General features: G+C 38.8%; 1 protein-coding gene across 1 annotated transcript in view; it reads left to right on the top strand.

The window, feature by feature from the left end:
- Window positions 1–20,798, top strand: part of DDX10 (DEAD-box helicase 10) — a 280,556-nt gene that overhangs the window by 95,442 nt on the left and 164,316 nt on the right. The window lies entirely within an intron of this gene.

The following is a 20,798-nucleotide window of genomic DNA, read 5'->3' as shown; positions in this document are numbered from 1 at the left end:
TATTTGGGATGTTTGACAGGATTATATCATTTACTTTAAAAATTTATATTCCTTCGTTCTATAAGGATTTGATATAGCCCACAGGAAATACTTAGTAAATAAAAGTGAAACGGCTGGATTTTGTCAAGTGACAGGAGAAAAGATACATAGCATGGGAAAAAGGAATAATAGAGGAATTGTACTAGTTTTCTCTGGTTGCTATAATAAATTACTACAAAATTTAGTGGTTGGAAGTAACACAGATTTATTATCTTAACAGTTCTGTAGTTCTGACGTCTGAAAGGGGTCTCACTGGGTGAAAAGCAAGGTGTCAGCAGGACTGCTTTCTTTTCTGGAGGCTTTAGGGGTAAGTCTGTTTCCTTGTCCTTTCTGGCCCTCTAGAGGCTGTCCACATTCCTAGGCTCCTTGACCTCTTTCTGTGTCTTCAAAACCAGTAACATACATACAACAAGCAACAAACATGCAATGAGTTCGTACATCACATCACCCTGACCTCTTCTTCTGCCTCCTCCATCCATGTGTAAGGATCTCTTGTGTAAGGATTACATTGGACGCACCTGGATAAGCCAGGATACTCTCCCTAATTTAAGGTTAGCTGTTTAGCAACCTTAATTTCCCTTTGCCGTGTAGCATAATAGATTTATAGGATGGATTAGCCCATGGACGTTTTCAAGGTGGTGGTGGGGGCATTTTTCTGCCTACCACAGGGACTGACCAGAATAGCCCACATACTTGTTCTAGTTAGATCATAATTGTGGTTCTAAGATGTCTCTATGGCAGCCAAAGGGAGAAGAAGAAAGAGTGCTTGCTATATGGTGTTTTCTTTTCCCCCACACTAACAAATATACCAGTTCTAGCAGTGCTGTTATAGTATAATCCGTATGATCATCTTTCGTCTTTCCTCAACCATGTTGAGTTTTGCGTTACTGGAGGTTGGTATTCATATTAATATATGTAGTGAAAAATTGGTAACAGTAATACTTGTTTATCCTCCAGATGCTATCTAATTATCTAATTTAACTCCAGTATGAAAACAAAATAAAACTAAAAACCAGTAACCTTCAAACAGTATTCATTTTATGAGATTGATGATACTTTTTTCCATCAGTTATGCTGGTGCTGCAGTGGGTGATGAGTCAGTTTCCTATTTGATTTGAAGTTTTCTAGCCTTTGCTCTGAATTTCCATAGTTCTGCTTGGTGCAGTGTGGTTGTCAGTACTCCACTGACCTCAGATTTTAGATACGGTTGTAGGATGGTCCTCCACGTGATCCAGGCTGTAAACTAATAAGGTTTTTAGGTTCTCACTGAAATAAAAATGCAAAATTATGTAAGTTCTTATAGTGAATTTGTACTTCATAGAGACCTTGACTATGTCCCAGGGCTTTGAAGACTCCACATTTAACACCTACTCAACTGGGCAGAATTTGGTTTTGTTCCATCATCCTGCACCTGTTTTCTTCACAAGTTATGTAGCTCATGACCTTTAGATTTTTCCGTGTATTCCTTTAATTCAGTAGCTCTTACTAGGATGTGGCAGTGAGACTTTTATTGTAAGTTGTTGTTTACCTTGCAGGTGTCCTATTTATTATCACGTGTCCTTACAAAATTATCGGAAAGAAGGGAGTTTTTTTAGTATCCATACTGTGTCAAAGAAGGAGATACTTTCGTGTGGGGGATGTTTTTCTTAGTCTCCTTCTATTTCACTGCGGTGTTAAATTTGTCTATGAAAGTTCCAATACATCTGGAGATATTGCTTGCTCTGTTTAATGTAAAAAGAAAGATAACCAGCTGTAAGAGTTTGAGCTAAATTGTGTGTGTGAATGGAGGGTTTATCTATCAACTCTCAGGTTTCTTAATGGTTCTTTTCTTTGAATCTGGAACTTTCACTTTATATCTTTTCCTTTTTGTTAATGTTTTCTGTGTTGTGTGTATATACTTTGGTTTTTCTTAGCATTGTTTTGCTTAAATTTTAATAATTTGTATACCAAACTGAATTTTGTTTGGGATATGTGCTGTCTTCAAGAAATACATCTCGGGGCACCTGGATGGCTCAGTCAGTTAAGCATCTGCCTTTGGCTCAGGTCGTGATCCCAGGGTCTTGGGATTGGCCTGCTTCAGGCTCACTGTTCAGTGAGGAGTTTGTTTCTCCTTCTCCCTATACCCCTTTCCCTCTCTGGTGCTTTCTTTCATGTGCATGCATGTGCTCTCTCTCAAACAGATAAATAAAATCTTAAAAAAAGAACTACATCTTTATAAGGTAGTTGGCAATAACTCATTAGATTACATGGTGGGTTTGATCTGTGAGGGTGGGTGTTGGTGGGCATGTGAAGACTTAGGGAGAGATAGGGAAGGATATAGAGCCATTAAAATGTTTCTACTACTTTTTTCTAACTTTGAAAATAATTACCGCATTTAATGTATTGAAAAGAAGACCTGAAACTTGTTCCAGTTCCCATATGCTTTCACATTAGTTCATATGAGAGTGTTCCTAAATTGACCTTTTAGAACTACACGTTATTCATTTGGGCAGCTTAGGAGCCTGAGAACACCTTCCTTTATATTGTCTTTTTTAATGTAGTGCATATAATAAAATCATAATGTTTTTATTGGGCAACTATGAGATTGTGTTGGGATTTGGTTAGGACATGGTTTTGCTGAAGTACAACATAACATTGTTTGTTTTAAAAAATAATTGGAGGTTCAGAGCCTGTAATGGGAAAGGTAGTTACCTTATCCTGTCTGTAACCATTAACCTACAGGTGAACGGCAATTTGAACTAGAAGTCTAGAGTTCAGGAGGGAAAAACCTTCTTTTATGCTGTTCTCAGAAGAATTTTAAGTTTGATTTTCTTAACTTTTGACATTTATTCTTTCTCATGGATTATTTTGATGGCTATTTTCTATATTATTGGCAGAGCTGTTAACTTAAATCTTCTTTGAAATGATGTGAAAGATCTTGGGACTGCAAGATGGAATAAACAAAGTAATTCATTCACCTAAGCACATGTTGTTGGAATTCTAGCTGTGTGACAAAACCGAGCTCATATGCAGTTCTTCACTAGAGCCTCTAGAAAAAAAGATGCCAGTACAAGGCAAAAAATGAAAACAGTTTCCAAACTCTTATTACTTCAGAGAGCCTTTATTTTGGAGTGTGGTAAGACTTCCAAGGACCTGGTTGGTTGTCTGCTTTTCTTCCCCATATGCGGCAGCAGTATGAACAACTTCAAGAATGAGAAAGCCAACAGATCTCTTTTCAGCTCCTCGGAATGCTCAAAGCAGGGATGTTGGGTAGGAAGTCTGACTCCATTTTGACTTCATATGAAAATTGTTTTATTATGTACTTTTGTTTTTCTCTCAGAGAACAGTATTTCACAGGCAGCTGTGTGCTCAGTTTTTTTGTGGTCTGTGAGGCCATTCCTTTTGCTTGGCAGTAACTACAGTGGGTGTGAAGTCATATTTGGCATCCTCTTTGATTCTGGACTTCATTTCCAAATGGCTATTAGTTAACTCTTTTAAAGACCTTTTGGACTTTCAGTCCCCTCTAATATAAAATTTACTTGATTTAAAATGTCGTTACTTTTGGCTTGGTGAGATTTCTATTTTCCATCGGTGTGTCACCTTCATTGATCAAGAGATTACTGATCATAATTTCTTTGTTAGTTGGGGAGCTCAGAAAACATGGGTGGACCACTGTATCAGGGAGGTAAGTGTTTTAGAAAAAGGGTCAAGTTTAAGTCCAGATGTATTCTCCTTATAAGGCATTTCAGCAGCTGTAGTGGTGGTGTTTCTACTCCAACTGGCACATCTTTTGGCTTCTTCCACTTGGGGGTGAAAAAAGAAGGAAGCATCAGATAGGGGAAGTGTCTTGGAGAAGTAAAGCTTACTGGTAGCCTGGAGAGTTGTGTGAAAGAAACTTGAATACAGTGTGGAAGCATGCTATGTTACTATGGGAGATGTACTCAGAATGGAAATAAGTCTAATTTATAATAAATCATTAAGTAAATATACATTATATTTTCTGTAGTAATATAAATATGAAAAATTAAAGTTTGACTTATTGCTCTCATTGAGAATGACTGTGATTGATGTTTATTGTTCACTGGGACTTCTCAGGCTCAGTTCTGGTAGTTGGGTTAGAACAATAATCCTTCTTTTGGATTGAACCTGCTGTTCCTAATTTTCTTAAATTATTAAGAAGGAAGGCCTGCATATATTTAAAATGAAGAATTATGAGCAAGTCCTAGCCAGCAGTACTTTTGTCCCAGTATTGTACGTGGATAAAAGTACAATTACTAAATCTGATTCATTGTCAAATCTGTTTATGTTGAAAACATTACTATTTCAGCCTACCAGATATGAATCAGAGGTAACTTTTCCTTAACTCCTTGTCCCGAACCCCTCCTGATTTGTCATAATCACTTTATATTGGACACAGTAAAGCTGCTATTAGAGAACAAACAACTTGACCTCATCTTAAGTATTGTATTCAGCCAAAGTTGTATAAAGGGACATTTTGTGTATTTAAAAACATTTCCTTATTGACTTATATTGTAACTTAAGTGCTATGATAGTAAAAGATTTGTACCCAGTACATAATAAAAATCTTAAATGTTCAATTCAAAGGGCATTTAGTCTTTAATGTTATGAAATCGGACATTTAATCCTCTAATAACTCTTGCAAGAAAGTACTCAAATGGATGGAGTCTTTATGACCTTACTCTTAAAAAGACTCAAGTCATGTCAGAATGACAGTTAATTTCTGTTAGTTTTTAGAGCTTTCTATACATGTTACCTAGTAAGCTTTCAACCACTTTCAATGGAACTAAATATTTAAGCATTTGGATTGATCCAGGAACTTGCTATATTCTAGATAACTGCCACCATGGATTTCTTTTCATCCCCTGTCCTCTTAATACCATTCACCTGTGTCTATATCCCTCCATTTAAAAGAATAAAGAGTTAATTTTGGCATCAGTGAATGATATGCTGGGCTTTTAGAGAGAATTATAGATGTGTACAGAGTCACTGAGTAAGACTTGAAGATTTATAAAGAAGTGCTTCAAATTAGAAGGATAGCATACAGTAAATGGTTTTTACTTTTATTTATTTTTTTTAAGTTAAGATAGATTCTGGCAGTGAAAACTAGCAAGCAGCCTTGATCTTTTGTTACAATTCTAGAACTTAATAAACAGATTTAAGCAACACAGGGAAGACAATGGAATGAACTCTAGGAGCCAGTGTGGATCACTCATTTTTTATATAGCTCATTTCATTTTCTCAGCAGGTTTGTTAGATTGAAAAATACAGGGAATTCTTTAGATGTGTAGTGTCTTTTGCTTGTGACAGATATTCTCAGGGCATCTTTGGTGCTTGATAAAGAAACTGGGAAACCCCAAAGAACTATCTGTTTTGTTCTAAAGCAGTACTAAAAGTATGATCTGCAAACCAGGTTCAGTCCACTGATACTGACCTTGAGCAAGTGGTGGTTTATGTTTCTAACCTTGACTATTAACTTCTGTTTTTCTCATAGCAGACCTGCGAGAGCTAGCCTAGACACTGTGTCAGCTCCCTTCCTTGCTCTAAAATTCTGATATTTGGGGTATTCTTTGTCCTAATGATTCTATTTGGTTTGCTTGTCACTGAATGAAATGCTCGAATATATAATACATGTGTTGCTTACGTCTATTTATTTAAGTTCTAGAGATCCAGAACTAGCTGTAACCAGAGATCCAGGCTAGCTGTCTAGTTTTCACTGCCAGCATCTACCTTAACTTAAAAATATAGTAACATAACACAGATATGTACTAGTGAGGTAGAAACAGATCAGGAGAGGCGCCTGGGTGGCTCAGTGGTTTGGGCCTCTGCCTTTGGCTTGGGTCGTGGTCTCGGTCCTGGGATCGCGCCCCGCATCAGGCTCTCTGCTCGGTGAGGGGCCTGCTTCCCACTCCCCCCCACCCCGCCCCCGCCTGCTTCTCTGCCTACTTGTGATCTTTGTCTGTGAATAAATAAATAAAACCTTAAAAAAAAAAAAAAAGAAACAGATAAGGAGTCCCAGTTTAGGTATCAGAAGTCAACAGACTGTGTAGTCATTCCTTCTTGAGCTATTTTCCCATTTAGGAGGATTGTGTTATCAAGCAAACAGTGTAGCTTATTTATATTGTGCTTGTGAAGACAAACAAGTACACAAACAAATCAGGGACTATAGGATAATAAATAGATCCCTTTCTGTTGCTGATATGGGAACTGGGTATTGTCAGTGTAGATCAGAAGCCCGGGCTTAAAAACTGGGAAACCAATGTGCAAAAACTAGGAACGAGGCCCTGAAAGCAGGACGAGACCTTCAGGGGAGCTGGAGGCTTTCTTCTGCACTAAGGGGAACTTGATTACTAAGTTAAAGCCTTTAAGAGATGGAGGTTCTCAGAATACCTTTATATGGTCTCACCCTGTGATGAGGCAGATCTTGCTGAAGGTGAGCAAATTGTACCCATTAAAGTTAGAGGAAAGCAAAGTTATTTCTAGATCAGTGATCTCAGTTTTGGGGGGCATTTATATAAAAATTATGTACTAGTCTACCTTATTTTCTATATTAAGTATTTTTATTCCACGTACTCATGAAAAACACTGTTTGGTTGATAATGAATGTTCCTTTCCTTTACCCCTTTTCAGAGCACTTTCCCCTTAAGTGTCAAAAATTGGCTCTTTCTTGCCTTGTATATAGAATGACTTGATTCCCATTAGAATATCTTTGAATTTCTGTATCATGTTTCAAACAAATAAATTCTAGTTAAAAGGCAACCGTCGTGCATAGGGATCCTTTTCTCCCTTCCTCTGTTGCTGCCTCTTGTGTTCTCACTGATTCTTTTTTTTTTTTAAAGACTTATTTATTTATTTGACAGACAGAGATCACAAGCAGGTAGAGAGGCAGGCAGAGAGAGAGCAGGAAGCAGGCCTCCTGCTGAGCAGAGAGCCCGATGTGGGGCTCGATCCCAGGGCCCTGGGATCATGACCTGAGCCGAAGGCAGAGGCTTTAACCCACTGAGCCACCCAGGCGCCCCATTCTCACTGATTCTTGAACAGAGTTGTACTGTAGCACATGTCTCCATGCAGAGTGGAAGAAGTTGGTGATCCTTGCCACAAACCCCCATGACTGGGCAGAACAGGTGCTCATTTAACAGATTCAGAGAAGGGCCTGATGCTCTTCTTCCTCTTGTTTCAGTTCCTCTGCTGCCAGACCCAACTGCACAGTAGCAGAGGTACTGAGTTGAGAGCTCCTCTGAATGGAGTGGGATGGCACTGATGTCTCATTTCATTGGCTTTCCTGAAGGTCATCTTCTCTTGGGCTTATTTTTATAGTCTCTGTCCTCTTGTTTTAAGGGGAATCCACAGTAACATAAATATTTCTAAGAAGTATCAGCGAGGCATTCTAGCCCAGAAACAATGTGTTAATAACACATAAAACCAATCAAATCACCAGGTGAGAGATGTGGGGATGCTTGACACATGTGAATGAACATATATTAAGATTTACCGTCTCATTGAGCACCATGCTTTTTCCAATGTTGAATTTATTGGGCTTCCTTTTTTAAATGGGTAGAAAGCTTTGTGTTTTGAGATGTTTTATAGCTGTGTTTTGATATAACCAGAGTCATTTGGTGAAAGAACAGTGGACTTTTAAAATTGAGTTTAAATTGTGTTGTGAGTCATTGGATACTAGGTTCTGTTTTAATGGGGAAAATAAACCAGGTGGGAGAGAAAATACTTGATTCTGTTCAAAATGTATGTGTAGTAAAAAACAAAGGGTTTCTCTACCTAGTAATACTGCACTGAACAGTTCAGTTTTAAAATTTTGTATAAGAATAACTAATATTTAAAGAAAACATGCAAATAAAACAATTCTGCCCTTATAAGCTTATACTCTGCTAGATGAGAAAGAGGGTATATAAGTAACAGAAACAAACGACAATACAATGAGAACTATAAATGTTTTCAAATTGGCGGAAAATACAAATTGACAAGGGTCAACCATTCTCAATTTGGAGCTTTAATTTTGTTGGCCAGGTGAGAAAGGAAAATTGTGGAAATAGGCCATTTTGATTTCGAAGGTGAAACATCTGAATCCTTTGGTAGGCTTTAAATGAAAAAAATCTTTGTATTTTAGTACAGTTTTATAATCCCAGATTTATGTTTAAGAACTGCCTTTGCAGGGCCGTCTGTGTTGTGTTAGAGTAGCGGCAATGTGAAATTTGCTTCTTGCAATGCTATGGAATAACCAAACACAACATCAAAGGAGTATAACCCTGTCCAAGAAATTTTTGGTTTAGCCAAGTAGAACACAAGATGAAGAGTGAGAGAGTTGTTTACAGGGGTCGTTAATTAATTTCGGTGCAGGAGGGAAGTATTCTGAAGTTGTTTTTCAGAAATGAAGTTCACTACTGTGCAGATCACTTTCAGTAAATTTGCAAACAGGCATTGTAAATTAGGACATTCAGAGGGCAAAACAACAAAAACCAAGCTTAGGAAAAGCACACACACACAAAATGCTACCGTGACGCTATAGAAATACAAAGTCTAATTTGAGATGGAATGAGATGGAATGAAATGGGGCATAGAATTCATTTTTAAAACATTTCTTTCCTTGACTTTGTTTCTTAGAAATCTACAATGATTTGAGAACTGCGGTACAATGATTTATTTAGGACTTGGATAAAAGACCTTTTGAAGTGTCATAGCTATGGTGATTCTAGTATAAATCACAAAATAAAGTTAAAACTTCACATTCATTCTGTTTGCTTTGGAATAAAAGGCATGTTCTTTAGAAGCATATTCTGAGACAGGACAGGCAAATGTAAACAGATCTACATGGATTGCAGTTTAAAATCTAATACTTACAGGGTGCCTGGGTGGCTCAGTGGGTTGGGCCTCTGCCTTTGGCTCGGGTGGTGGTCTCAGGGTCCTGGGATCGAGCCCTGCGTCAGGCTCTGCTCTGCAGGGGGCCTCCTTCCCTCTCTCTCTCTGTCAAATAAATAAATACAATCTTAAAAAAAAATCTAATACTCATTTCTTTGTTTTTACTTTGTTCATTAACATTCGTCCAAGATTTTAATTGACCTTCAAATTAAATAAAAATATACTGAAGAAAGCAAAATTTTTTCATAGACTTGAAAGAGACAGGGACATCTTCAGTTTTAGTATTCTGCCAGTTCAGCAAAGTGGATTTGTACTGTGACGTTGAGGCAGTGACTGTAACTGTAACAGTCTGTTACTGGCTTACCACTGATGGAGTGTTGCAACAGCTGTGGTGGTGCTGGATTTAAAAAGTTGGCTGCTTCTGGAGTTCCATGCAACATCCTCGTATTGTCCCTTCATGGAATTCCTTTTTTTTTTTTTTGTTAAGTTTTTTTTTTTTTTTTTTAATTTATTTGACAGAGAGAGACCACAAGTAGACAGAGAAGCAGGCAGAGAGAGAGAGAGAGGGAAGCAGGCTCGCCGCCGAGCAGAGAGCCCGATGCGGGACTCGATCCCAGGACCCTGAGATCATGACCTGAGCCGAAGGCAGCGGCTTAACCCACTGAGCCACCCAGGCGCCCCGCTTCATGGAATTCTTAAGCCCATGTAAACTTAGAGTATTTGATTAAAAAAACTCCGGCATTCAGGTTTTAGGTACAACAGTATGAGAAAATTACTTACAGCTCTTTCAGACATGTTACTTAGGACTCAATGACAAGGTGCTGTTAGATTTTGAGTAAATTAGGTGCTCTGTCTTTAAATTTGGCCTAGAAAAATATTTGTAGCCACAGTTTCATATCAGCTGCCGAGAGGAAATAAAATATTTTGACGGCAGTTTGAGAGATTTGACAACCTCATATTAAATCCAAGAGTTATTTTGTATTTAATACATGTCAGTTTACTTCTGCATTGCAAAATATGTTCCTAACCGTGGTGGTTGACATTTGTTCCTGCACCTTGTTTTTCACGTGAGCACCACAAAATGATTTTTGATCTGCATCTGAATAGACGAGGTTTTTGAAAAATTAAGTCAGGTCTGCAATGCAGTTATTTAATTGCTCACTGTGTGCTTCATATATTACTGGGTGCAGTGAGATAGTACTGAATGAAGTGGAAGACTGAGTTAGGTGATGCTGTAACAAACTTCATATTGTTGATGAATTTGACTATGTTTTAAGGAAATGGAAATAGCTTCTCATCAATATGTTGGAGTCTTGAATCGTAGGTGCTTATAAAATGGATCATCGTGAGTCACAGTTGTATTCCTAACTTCAGCATGGCCTTATTTAAAGTTAATTGATGGGGGCACCTGGGTGGCTCAGCGGGTTAAAGCCTCTGCCTTCAGCTCAGGTCATGATCCCAGGGTCCTGGGATCGAGCCCCGCTTCGGGCTCTCTGCTCAGCGGGAAGCCTGCTTCTTCCTCTCTCTCTCTCTGCCTGCCTCTCTGCCTAATTGTGATCTCTGTCTGTCAAATAAATACATAAAATCTTTAAAAAAAATAATTGATGGTATGTTGCTTTAAAACATGATTTTGAATTGTGTATTTTCCACAGCTTATTTCCATAGGTCTCTACATTTATAGTTCTCATTGTGTTAGCCTTTGTTTCTGTTAACTTTTGTACCCTTTTCCTCCTCTAGTCAATTATAAGTTTATGAGGGCAGAATTGTTTTGTTTGCTTTTATATCCTTCTTAGAACCTAGCACAGTTTTCCTCAGGAAGAAGTAAATTAGTACATAACTAAGCAATTGGTTTTGTACCATTTATATGATGATATCCATTCCTTGTTCCTTGTTATGTCTGATCAGTCATTTATTTTTAGGATGACAGTTAAAATAAAAACAAGTACATAATCTAGGTGAAAGTAGCTCTTATTAGCCACATGACTTTGGACATTCTTGCTTGAAAACCATTGCAAGCTAGTTTTTTTTCAGGTTTTTTTTCTTTAACGATCATCATTGCTTTAGCTGGACATTTCTTGAGCACCTACTAAGTAAGATGTATTATGTTCTCTCCTCCCAGTTCTTTAGATTTGGAGCAACTTAGAGTCACTTGGGTATGAATCTTACTTGAATTACTCAGGATTTTAAACAAAGCCAATAGGAAGGGGAAGGTTAGTTTAAAGAAAGTAGTTCTTCTTCAGATTAAATTATAGTACCGGAGTCATATTGGGCAGGAATATTTGTTTGCATCACAAGCAACTGGTACCTGTTCCTGGTACATAGTTAATACTCACCAAGTATTTGAGTGACTGACTGAGTGAAGGAATAAATGTGTAAACAACTGGGTGCAGTTGCAGAAAGTTGGTAGAGTAATTAACTGGTTAGGCTGGTGTGTAACCATTAGGTCTTGAGTTGTTTGATTAATAGATTCAATTGGAATGGGTATGGAAGTCTTCATTACTTGAGAACTCTTTGTTGAGTAATGCCTGCTCATTGCCTGATGTCTGTTAAATGTTGGTAGGGGCCACAAGGGCATCTTCTACTTCTGGGGAGCCAGCTATTCCGGCTTCCCTTTTATGAGAGTGAAAGAGAAAGAAGAAATGGGCCCTAAGTGTCACGGACTCCTCGTGATGCGTTGCCAGTAGTCTTTGGCCTGTGTAGATGTTTTCAGCAGTCAGTCAACAGTTCACCGTGGAATCGTCCTACCACTTACTGGGAGTCAGTATTGTGTGATGACTTGTTTTACACTGAGATATATTCTGAGAAAAGGCAGTGTAAAAGTGCATCTGTACTTTGGAAATGCATTTTGATTTCATGTTCCTTTGAAGCCAAACAGTGAAACTCTCTCTGCTTTCCAGTTCAGGCATCTGAGACTTGATAACATGTGAGAAGCACGGACGTGGATTACGATGAGGAGAGGGAGGTGCAGAAGATTAGACTGGGATTCACCAGCACCTTTATCTTCTACAGTGAGGATAAGGATGTCTCCTTTTGGATTTTAGGAGTGAATGCCAGGGACATGAGCTTCGTGCCCTAGCAGTTAAGAACTTCAGTTTCAAACTGTGTGTTGTTTTCTTACATGGACTTTGCTCTTTCATCCCTTTGGCCTTTGCTTATGCTGTTATATCTCTTTGCAGACTCTTCACTTAGCCCCTCCTTTGCCTGGTTACCTCATGGTTCTTACAGTATTTTATCTGGGCAGGTTTTCTCTAGTATAAAATCCTAGGCTTATATTTGTCTTGCAGAGTGAAGTGTAGGAGTATCCTTTAGGATGCTAGAAGAAAGTTAGAGCTTTTGTTGTTGTTGTTTACATATTTGTCTTGAGAGAGAGACCTAAGGTGTTCTAACATTACAGGGTTGACACTGGCACTCTCATTGACTCATATGTCAGGTGACTTGTTACAAATGATATGAGCAGTTCTCTGAGGAAGAGTGGGAGTTTGTGAATCACAGAGCAGTTTATATCAGGACCCATACTTACTTGGCTTTCAGCACACTGCGGTGCTGTTTTTCAGTTTATTACATGTTTCTGGTTATCTTCGACATTCAGACGTTTTGGTTACCCTTGATGTTATAAAATCATACTTGATTTAAATCTAAAGTGAACCATTTTCTCTGCCTTCTTCTTGGACAGATAGGAGACCCTTGGACCCCTTAACTTTAGTCACTCTCCCAACTCAACTGTTACTGTGTTCAGTATGTTAGTTTCATGTATTTTTATGTCTCTAACGTTAATTGTTTCTCCACCCCTTGAAGAACAGTGCTCATTCTTTAAAAGTACACCTGCAAATTTATTTAGTTGCTCAAGACTTGTACCCCATTTTCTCATTTTTGATCTAGTTTTCTTCTCAAAATACCATTTTTTAGTAGTTCTTTAAGTGCAGATATGTTGGTAGTAGATACTTTGTTTTTGTCTGAGTATGCTAGATTTAAGTGTTGCTTTGGTTGGGCGCTGTAAGTTATCTTTTTTTCTCTTTTTTAAAAGATTTTATTTATTTATTTGACATACAGGAGAGAGATCCCAAGTAGGCAGAGAGGCAGGCAGAGAGGGAGGGGGAAGCAGGCTCCCTGCCGAGCAGAGATCCCTACGTGGGACTCGATCCCAGGACCCTGAGACCATGACCTGAGCCGAAGGCAGAGGCTTAACTCTCTGAGCCACCCTACTATAAGTTATCTTTGTCACTCGAGGATATTATCCCACTGTCTGCTGGGTTTTGCCATTGCTATTTGTCAGTCAGTAGTAATTTGATTTTTTCCTTCTGATTTTTCTCTGTGAGTTCACAGATGAGGATTCATACTTCTTATATCTGAGGAAACTACAATTGGTAATATCTAGTCTGTTGGGCTTTTGTTCTCTGGATCTTGTAATAATCTCCTTTCCATATTTTCCATTGCGTTATCTCCATGCTTGCCTTCTGCTTAATCTCCTCAGATTTATCTTCCAACTCACCTCTGCTCTCCTCATCTGTATCTAATTGTTTTGCCCAACCATGGAGCTTTAAATTTCGGTGCCCATTTTCTAATTTATTTATTTATTTTTTCAGCGTAACAGTATTCATTGTTTTTGCACCACACCCAGTGCTCCATGAAATACGTGCCCTCCCTATTACCCACCACCTGGTTCCCCCAACCTCCCACCCCCGCCCCTTCAAAACCCTCAGGTTGTTTTTCAGAGTCCATAGTCTCTTATGGTTCGCCTCCCCTTCCAATTTCCCTCAACTTCCTTCTCCTCTCCATCTCCCAATGTCCTCCATGTCATTTGTTATGCTCCACAAATAAGTGAAACCATATGATACTTGACTCTCTCTGCTTGACTTATTTCACTCAGCATAATCACTTCCAGTCCCGTCCATGTTGCTACAAAAGTTGGGTATTCACCCTTTCTTTTTTTTTTTTAATAAACATATAATGTATTTTTATCCCCAGGGGTACAGGCCTGTGAATCACCAGGTTTAGATACTTCACAGCACTCACGATAGCACATACACTCCCCAATGTCCATAACCCCCTCCCCCTCTCCCAACCCCACCTCCCCCCAGCAACCCCCAGTTTGTTTTGTGAGATTAAGAGTCATTTATGGTTTGTCTCCCTCCCAATCCCATCTTGTTTCATTTATTCTTCTCCTATCCCCCTAACCCTCCATGTTGCATCTCCACGTCCTCATATCAGGGAGATCATATGATAGTTGTCTTTCTCCGATTGATTTATTTCACTAAGCATGATACCCTCTAGTTCCATCCACATTGTCGCAAATTCGGTGCCCATTTTCATTCCATTAAATTCTATTTGATTTCTAATCAACCCTAAAAAGAACTTATTCTCGTGGTTTTTTTTTTCCTTCGATCTTTAGTAAATTTTAGACTTAATTATTTGAATCTTTACTATGTAATTCTGTTGACCTAAGTGTCTTGGGAATACAAACCCCCGTGTTTTATGTATGGTTAGTCTTTTCTTATGATGATGGGTTGTTTCCATGTGTTTTTCATAATTTTGGATTCTGAAGTTATGTTCAGGCTGCTCTCCCCTGTGGAAATTCTGTAGGGTAGTTTGCAAATATGTTCCTCCAGACCTGTTTTGTATTTGTTTGGCACCTGAGGTATTCCAGACTTCACTTAGATGAATTTCTTGGTTTGGGAGTTTTCTCAGACAACTATCTGTGTAAACTTTCACCTGCTGTTGTTCATTTAATTTGTTGTGAATTTTCTTGTTTATGTATATACTCTTAATTTCATATTGTTGAGATCTTGAAACAAGGAAAGAAGCATTGGGAATGAAATTGAGTTTCGGTTGTGTTGTATCTGCTAATTGTGTGAAATAAAATTTGAATAACCTGAATGTAAATTCTTTGTCACAGAAAGTTTCTGAAGCTGGTGGGTTTCTAGAAAAAGGAATGAGGTTATTTTGAAAAGTAGGAATGCTTTAGGGACACCTGGGTGGCTCAGTTGGTTGAGCGGCTGCCTTCGGCTCAGGTCATGATCCCCGTCTCCTGGGATAGAGTTCCGCATTGGGCTTCTTGCCCTGCGGGGAGCCTGCTTCTCTCCCTTCCTCTGCCTGCCACTCTGCCTGCCTGTGCTCTCTGTATCTCATTCTAACAAATAAATAAATAAAACATCTTAAAAAAAAAAAAGTAGGACTGCTTTAGCCTAGCAATTCGCAAACTTTATGGTTGCAAGAACTCTTGAAATTTGTAGACATTATTGAGGGCCCCAAAGAGCTTTTGTTTTTGTGGGTTGTATCTCTTGATATTTACTGTATCAGAAGCTAACACTGAAAAAATTTTATAATAACTTAAAATAGCAAACTTATCAACTTATCCCATGTTAGCATGAGAGTTCTTATCCAAAATAAAGTTTTCTGGAAGAAAAAAAAAGAAAGTGGCACTATTATATTTTTGCAAGTCTTTTAAACATCTGGCTAAATAGGATTGTAGACAGCTGGATTTTGATAACAGCTTCTGAGCTCAGTCTGTTTGCAGCATGTTTTATCGAAGTATATAGGGAAAATCTGGCCTCCCAAGTAATTGTACTTGGAAGAAGAGGAGTGTTGAAATAGCCCTCTCAAGTAATTGTGGTTGTTCTTTGATACTACACTAGAACTAACCACTGAGAATCTCTTAAAGATTAGTTGACATAAGTTGGCCTTTTATTCTTTGTTAAAATAAAATTCATTAGTTTGTCTTGTACTCTGAAAAGATCTTTTTCTTATGTGTTATTTTGAAACCTCATGCTTTATTTGGAAAATACTGCTCTGAGTTATGCAGATCTTCCAAAAGGTGACCCAATTCATTTTATAATGAGAACTTTCTACCCTGCTGCCCATATTTGTTAATATCAGCACCATCCCCATTTAGGAGAAGTCTTTAAATATTGAGAAGCCATCTGGCACATGAGAGGTAAAAGTTAGCTAAAAATCAAATTTTCTCTTGAAAGCCTGAGTTTTATCATTTACAGTACATGCTATTGGTTGTTTTTCTTGAAGTAACAGGCTCACTTTGTTCTTATTTGAAGAAATACTGCGAATGTCCAAGACTCAGAAACCACTGCCAGTGCTGTCTAGACAAACATTACGAGGAATTCACCTGTAGTTGAGGAAGTTGGGTTTATTACTTGTGGCAGCCAGGAAGATTACTCAGTAAGAATTTGTCAGGAAGGATTTATTATGGGACTTGGGCTTGTGTTAGATGTTTCAAGAGAGAGTTAAAAGAAGGGGGGGTTTGTGCTGGATTAGATGCTGTGGGTAACTGGTGTACAGATTTTATAATTGGGTCTCTTAAATCATATATTTAAGAAAGAATAAATGGTAAGGAAGCAGCAGTCGCTCTTATTAGCCAGTAGAGGGGGCTATTTGGTCATTTGTGGTTTGGATGATGTTCCTATTTTTGTTTAGATTCATGATGGTCAAAGTGGTATTATATGATGTTGATGGTTAGTTATGTTTAGCAGGAGAACATCAAGGCTTCGCCTTGAGGGTCAGAGTTTAGTTACACCAAGGCCCTACTGATAGTGCCAGACAAATTTTAGTCCTTGAGGGCTGCTCTTGTTTTTGCACTGTAGCTTGTCAGTTGTTTTAAGTGATAATGGTGTGTGTGCAAAAGGCGTCTGGTTCTGGTTGCATCTCAACGGTCTCAGAAGTGCTTTTCCTAGAAATAACCATTGTCTTGCACTATGCAACAGGACACTGTCACACAGAATCTCAGAGACACCTGGAGTGGGCTGAATGAGGTCCTCAGGAGATATGTCCACATCCTGATTCCTGGAATCTGAGGATATTTCCTGGAAAAGGAGTCTTTGGAAATGTAATTAAGTTGAACATCGTGAGACTGGGAGACCATTTTGGATTATTTGAGTAGGGCCTGTGTCCAGTGATAAGTATCCATATGGGAGAGAGACAGAAGAGAAGATGCATTTGGGCAAGAGGGGGTCATGTGTGATCGTGGAGGTAGAGATGAGAGTAAGGTGGCTATAAGCCAAGGAATACCTGTAGTGGGCAGAAGCTGGGAGAGGTGAGGAATGGATTCTCTCCTTGACTCTTTGGAGGAAGTGTGGCTCTGCTGACGTTTAAATGTTGTACTTCTGGTCTCCAGAACTCTGGGGGAATAAATGCCAATTTTAAGCCACCAAGTTTATGGTCTGGCAGCCTCAGGAAAGGAATAGACTTGTACTTAAGGATTGAAATTTAATGAAATCAGTAATTTTTACTGGTTTATGAAAGGGCATTTGTAGGGGCAGCTGACGTCTGTCGTAAGGAGCATGTGGAGGTGGCGAATACAAAGGTTGCTTGTTGCCAGTTCCTTGATCGGTGCTAATGCGCCAGCAGTTTTATCTGCTGGTCATTTTGGATCATAACGGAAAATGTCAAGATGGTAAAACATCTCAGCATTTTTATGAACATAGGTTTGATCTTGCAGACTTCCTAAGAGGGTATGGTGGCAGTGGTGGGTGATCTGTGTACTACGTTTCGAGAACCGTTGGCTGAGGAACCCTGACTCAGTTGCAGAACCAAGAGAGAAAATGAAGAACTTTGTTCTTTGAGACTGTTTGTTAGGGCCCAGGATATTCCAACCACAATATTCTTTCTTTTTTTTTTTTTTACTACTGGCTGACTTAAACAGTAGTGTAGTGTATCTTGACAGGTAACCCTTCTGTTGAACTGTAATTTGTTTACTATTGTGAACCTTACTGTACTCATGTAAATGAGCAGGTAAGAATGATCTATCTCCCTTGGTATCTGGGTCAAGTTGTGGGTCAACTAGCATCCATCCAGTTAAATTCAACATTCCAAGGTAGTACCTGACTGATCTTGGTTTGCTTGTGTGAAAGGAAGTAGACCTTTTACTTGTAATAGAATCCCAGCTCAACCCTAATGTTCTCTTCTGTTCACTAAGGATGATTGGCTCTTGCTTTTGGAGATTTACCTATCAAGGGAGCAGTACATGTTGTTGGTATCTTGTCTTTTGATGAGGTCTTCCTGTTTACCTGCATTCTTTATGTGCCATAGTCTTTGTTTTTGGAACTATAAAATGCTTGTTTTTTTATACCAAATTATGTCTGGAAGATCTATGAGCCTTTTTTCTCTCCTCTGTGCTTCCTAACCTGTGCACACATCTGTGCTCACATACACACACTTCAGGGCACTTTGCACTTCGTTATCTAGCTGTTTCTCAGTCTTTCCCTGGAACCTGGCTTTGTCAGTACAGAGTTATAGATACTGATTTCCGTAGATATTAAAGGTTTGACATTAGTCTCTTTACACATAAAGTGAGGAGGACAAAATACAGTAGCAGCAATTCATTTACATCACAGAATTGCTTATAAAAAGGATTTTAAAGCTACTGCGTGTTTAGAAGTTTGTACTGTATTCTCACTTAATTGTTTGGGAATGTGCCATAGCAGTGAGATGGACGATCTGGCCCTGAAACCTCTAGTTGGGAGCATGAGTATTCAGGTCAGAGAAACATGAAAGAGGATGTCTTACTTACACTGACAGGGGAGATGGCCCTGGCTCTCTGAGACCAAGAATGCCAGGCTGGGGAATGGGCCAAAGCTGCGAGGAAGCACAAAGGAAATCACTTAGTGGGTGAATGGGGTAAAGGTGTTCTTACGAAAACCAACACCACAAAAACGAACTATTGCTGTGTAAGCAGTTAAGGAAAGTCTGCAAGTAGTTGATAATACTAGTACCTACCCCCACCCCCATTGGCTTTGAACTAGTTGACACAGAAGTCTTATTTGTATCTAGTAGGAAATGTGGTGTCTGGTAAGAGTTGATGCTGTAATTCAGTCTAGGAGTAGGGTTGCTCTAGTTTATTGCACTTGGTGAGATGAGAGCCATTGTCTGCCAGCGTGAACAGGGTTTGTGTTGTGGGTGTTTCCTGGTGCAGGCTCTTTGGTTGCGATTTTCTTCATTGCTGACTTACTGTTGTTCATCCACTTAATGTAGTATTAAAACATTATGACTTGCTGTCTACTGTCGTCTTCTTTTTCTCTTGGTTTTTGGGGGTTTATACTTCTCAAATGCTTTTTAATTTATTCCTTTTTGGAAGGAGCAGCAGGTATACTCATCCCATTGTTTGTAACTGGACATCTCTGGTTTGATTTATTACCAAGTCTTGAGTTATACCTCGGGCATTAACTTTTTCTGCAATTCCTGGAACCCGTATCTGGTACATGAGAGAATGTTGTTTCATATTCTTTTCCCCCCCATAAGCCCATGCCCCCTTAGGCTTTCTTATATTGTTGTGTCTTTCCCCTAGCCAAGATTTTTAAGCTTTGCTTTTTATAGTTCATATTACAGAAAAATATAGGCACATTAAATATGCTGTCTCATGCCGTTTCTTGGTATGTTTTGAGGAAAGATGTAGATTTGGATCCCTTTCCTCTCCAGTGAAAATCACACATTGCTCTCTGTTTAGAGAATGCTACCTCCTCTGATCAGTGTCTAACTTGCTCTGGAGCCAGAAGACACATCTGTTTGTATAACTGGATGTCTGGCTGCTATTGACCCTTGGTAATTAGTTTGAACTTTTCTTACATGTTTGCTCTTAGTGAAAGAACTCGGTACCTCATAGCTTTATGAGTGACATAGAATACGGTGAAATGTTTTCACAACTAATTCAGAATTGGATATTGCCTCATTTAAGTGGTTGGTATTGCCACACACATCCAATACTGAAAGAGCTGAAATAAATGTGAAAGCTGTCTTTAGCTCATTAGTGAAATGAAGGAAACATTGTGAGTATGAGGGTGAGTTGTCATGGGAAATTAAATGGAAATGAAAAATGTTAATAATCTTAAATTGGTTTTGCAATGCATACCGATTTTTAAATATGTCAGGTTACACTGGCAGCTGGATGCTCTAAAGACTGTGACCTTCACAAGGAAGCATAAGCTCATCTGACAATTGAATGAATGTATCAACAAATAAATGAGTGAGATCCTGTCTGTCTAGTTCAGGAATTGACGACCAGCTAACTGAAAAGAGTAAAAAAGAGAAATGGGAGCTAAACCTTGGTATCTGGGTCAAGTTGTGGAAATTCTAGCATCCGTCCAGTTAAATTCAACATTCCAAAGCAGTACTTGACTGATCTTGGTTTGCTTGTGTGAACAGGCTGTTGAAAGGAACAGATCAACTTTTTAAAAACTTTCTCCGCCCAAATACTATTTGAAATATAAGCATATAACCACGACATCAAAAAAACTGACATGTGCTCAGAATTACTCATGAGGAATTCTGCATACTTGTAGTTTTAGTGAAATACTGATTTTTAAAATTTTACGTTTTTAGAGGTATAATTTACATGTAACACAGGCACATGTTTTAAACAAGTTCCCTTATGCCCTTTCCTGCCCCCTACCCCTCTCTGGCACAACTGGTGTTCCATTCACCTAGCTTAGCTTGTCTGTTTTAGAACTTCAAATAAAAATAATCCTGCAGTTTGTACTTTCTGGCCTCTTTTGCTCAACATGTTTTAAAAATTTATCTGTGCTGTTGGACATGCGAATCATTACTTAATTTTCAGTGCTGAGCTGTGTTCCATTGTGTGAATATACTAAAATTTGTTTATCTGTTCACTTGATGGACATTTGCGTTATTACGACTTTTTGGCTAGTATGAAGAAAATTGTTGTGATCAGTCATGTACAGATTTTTAAAGGACACTTGTGGTCACGTCTTTTGGGTAGATACCTAGAGATGGAATTGCTGGATAGATGTGTGTGTAACTTAAAACTGTGGTTGTGAGCTGTGGTGATTTTGCTGCACTGGGGGAATTTGGCAATGTCTGGAAACATTTTTGATAATCAGGTTGGATGGGGCTGGATAGAGGTCCAAGAGATTTCTGTGCACGCACACAAG

Source organism: Meles meles, chromosome 8, assembly GCF_922984935.1.
Source record: "Meles meles chromosome 8, mMelMel3.1 paternal haplotype, whole genome shotgun sequence".
Lineage (NCBI taxonomy): Eukaryota > Metazoa > Chordata > Mammalia > Carnivora > Mustelidae > Meles > Meles meles.
The sequence above is the reverse complement of the archived record's forward strand: the minus strand, read 5'-3'. Positions and strand labels throughout refer to the sequence as shown.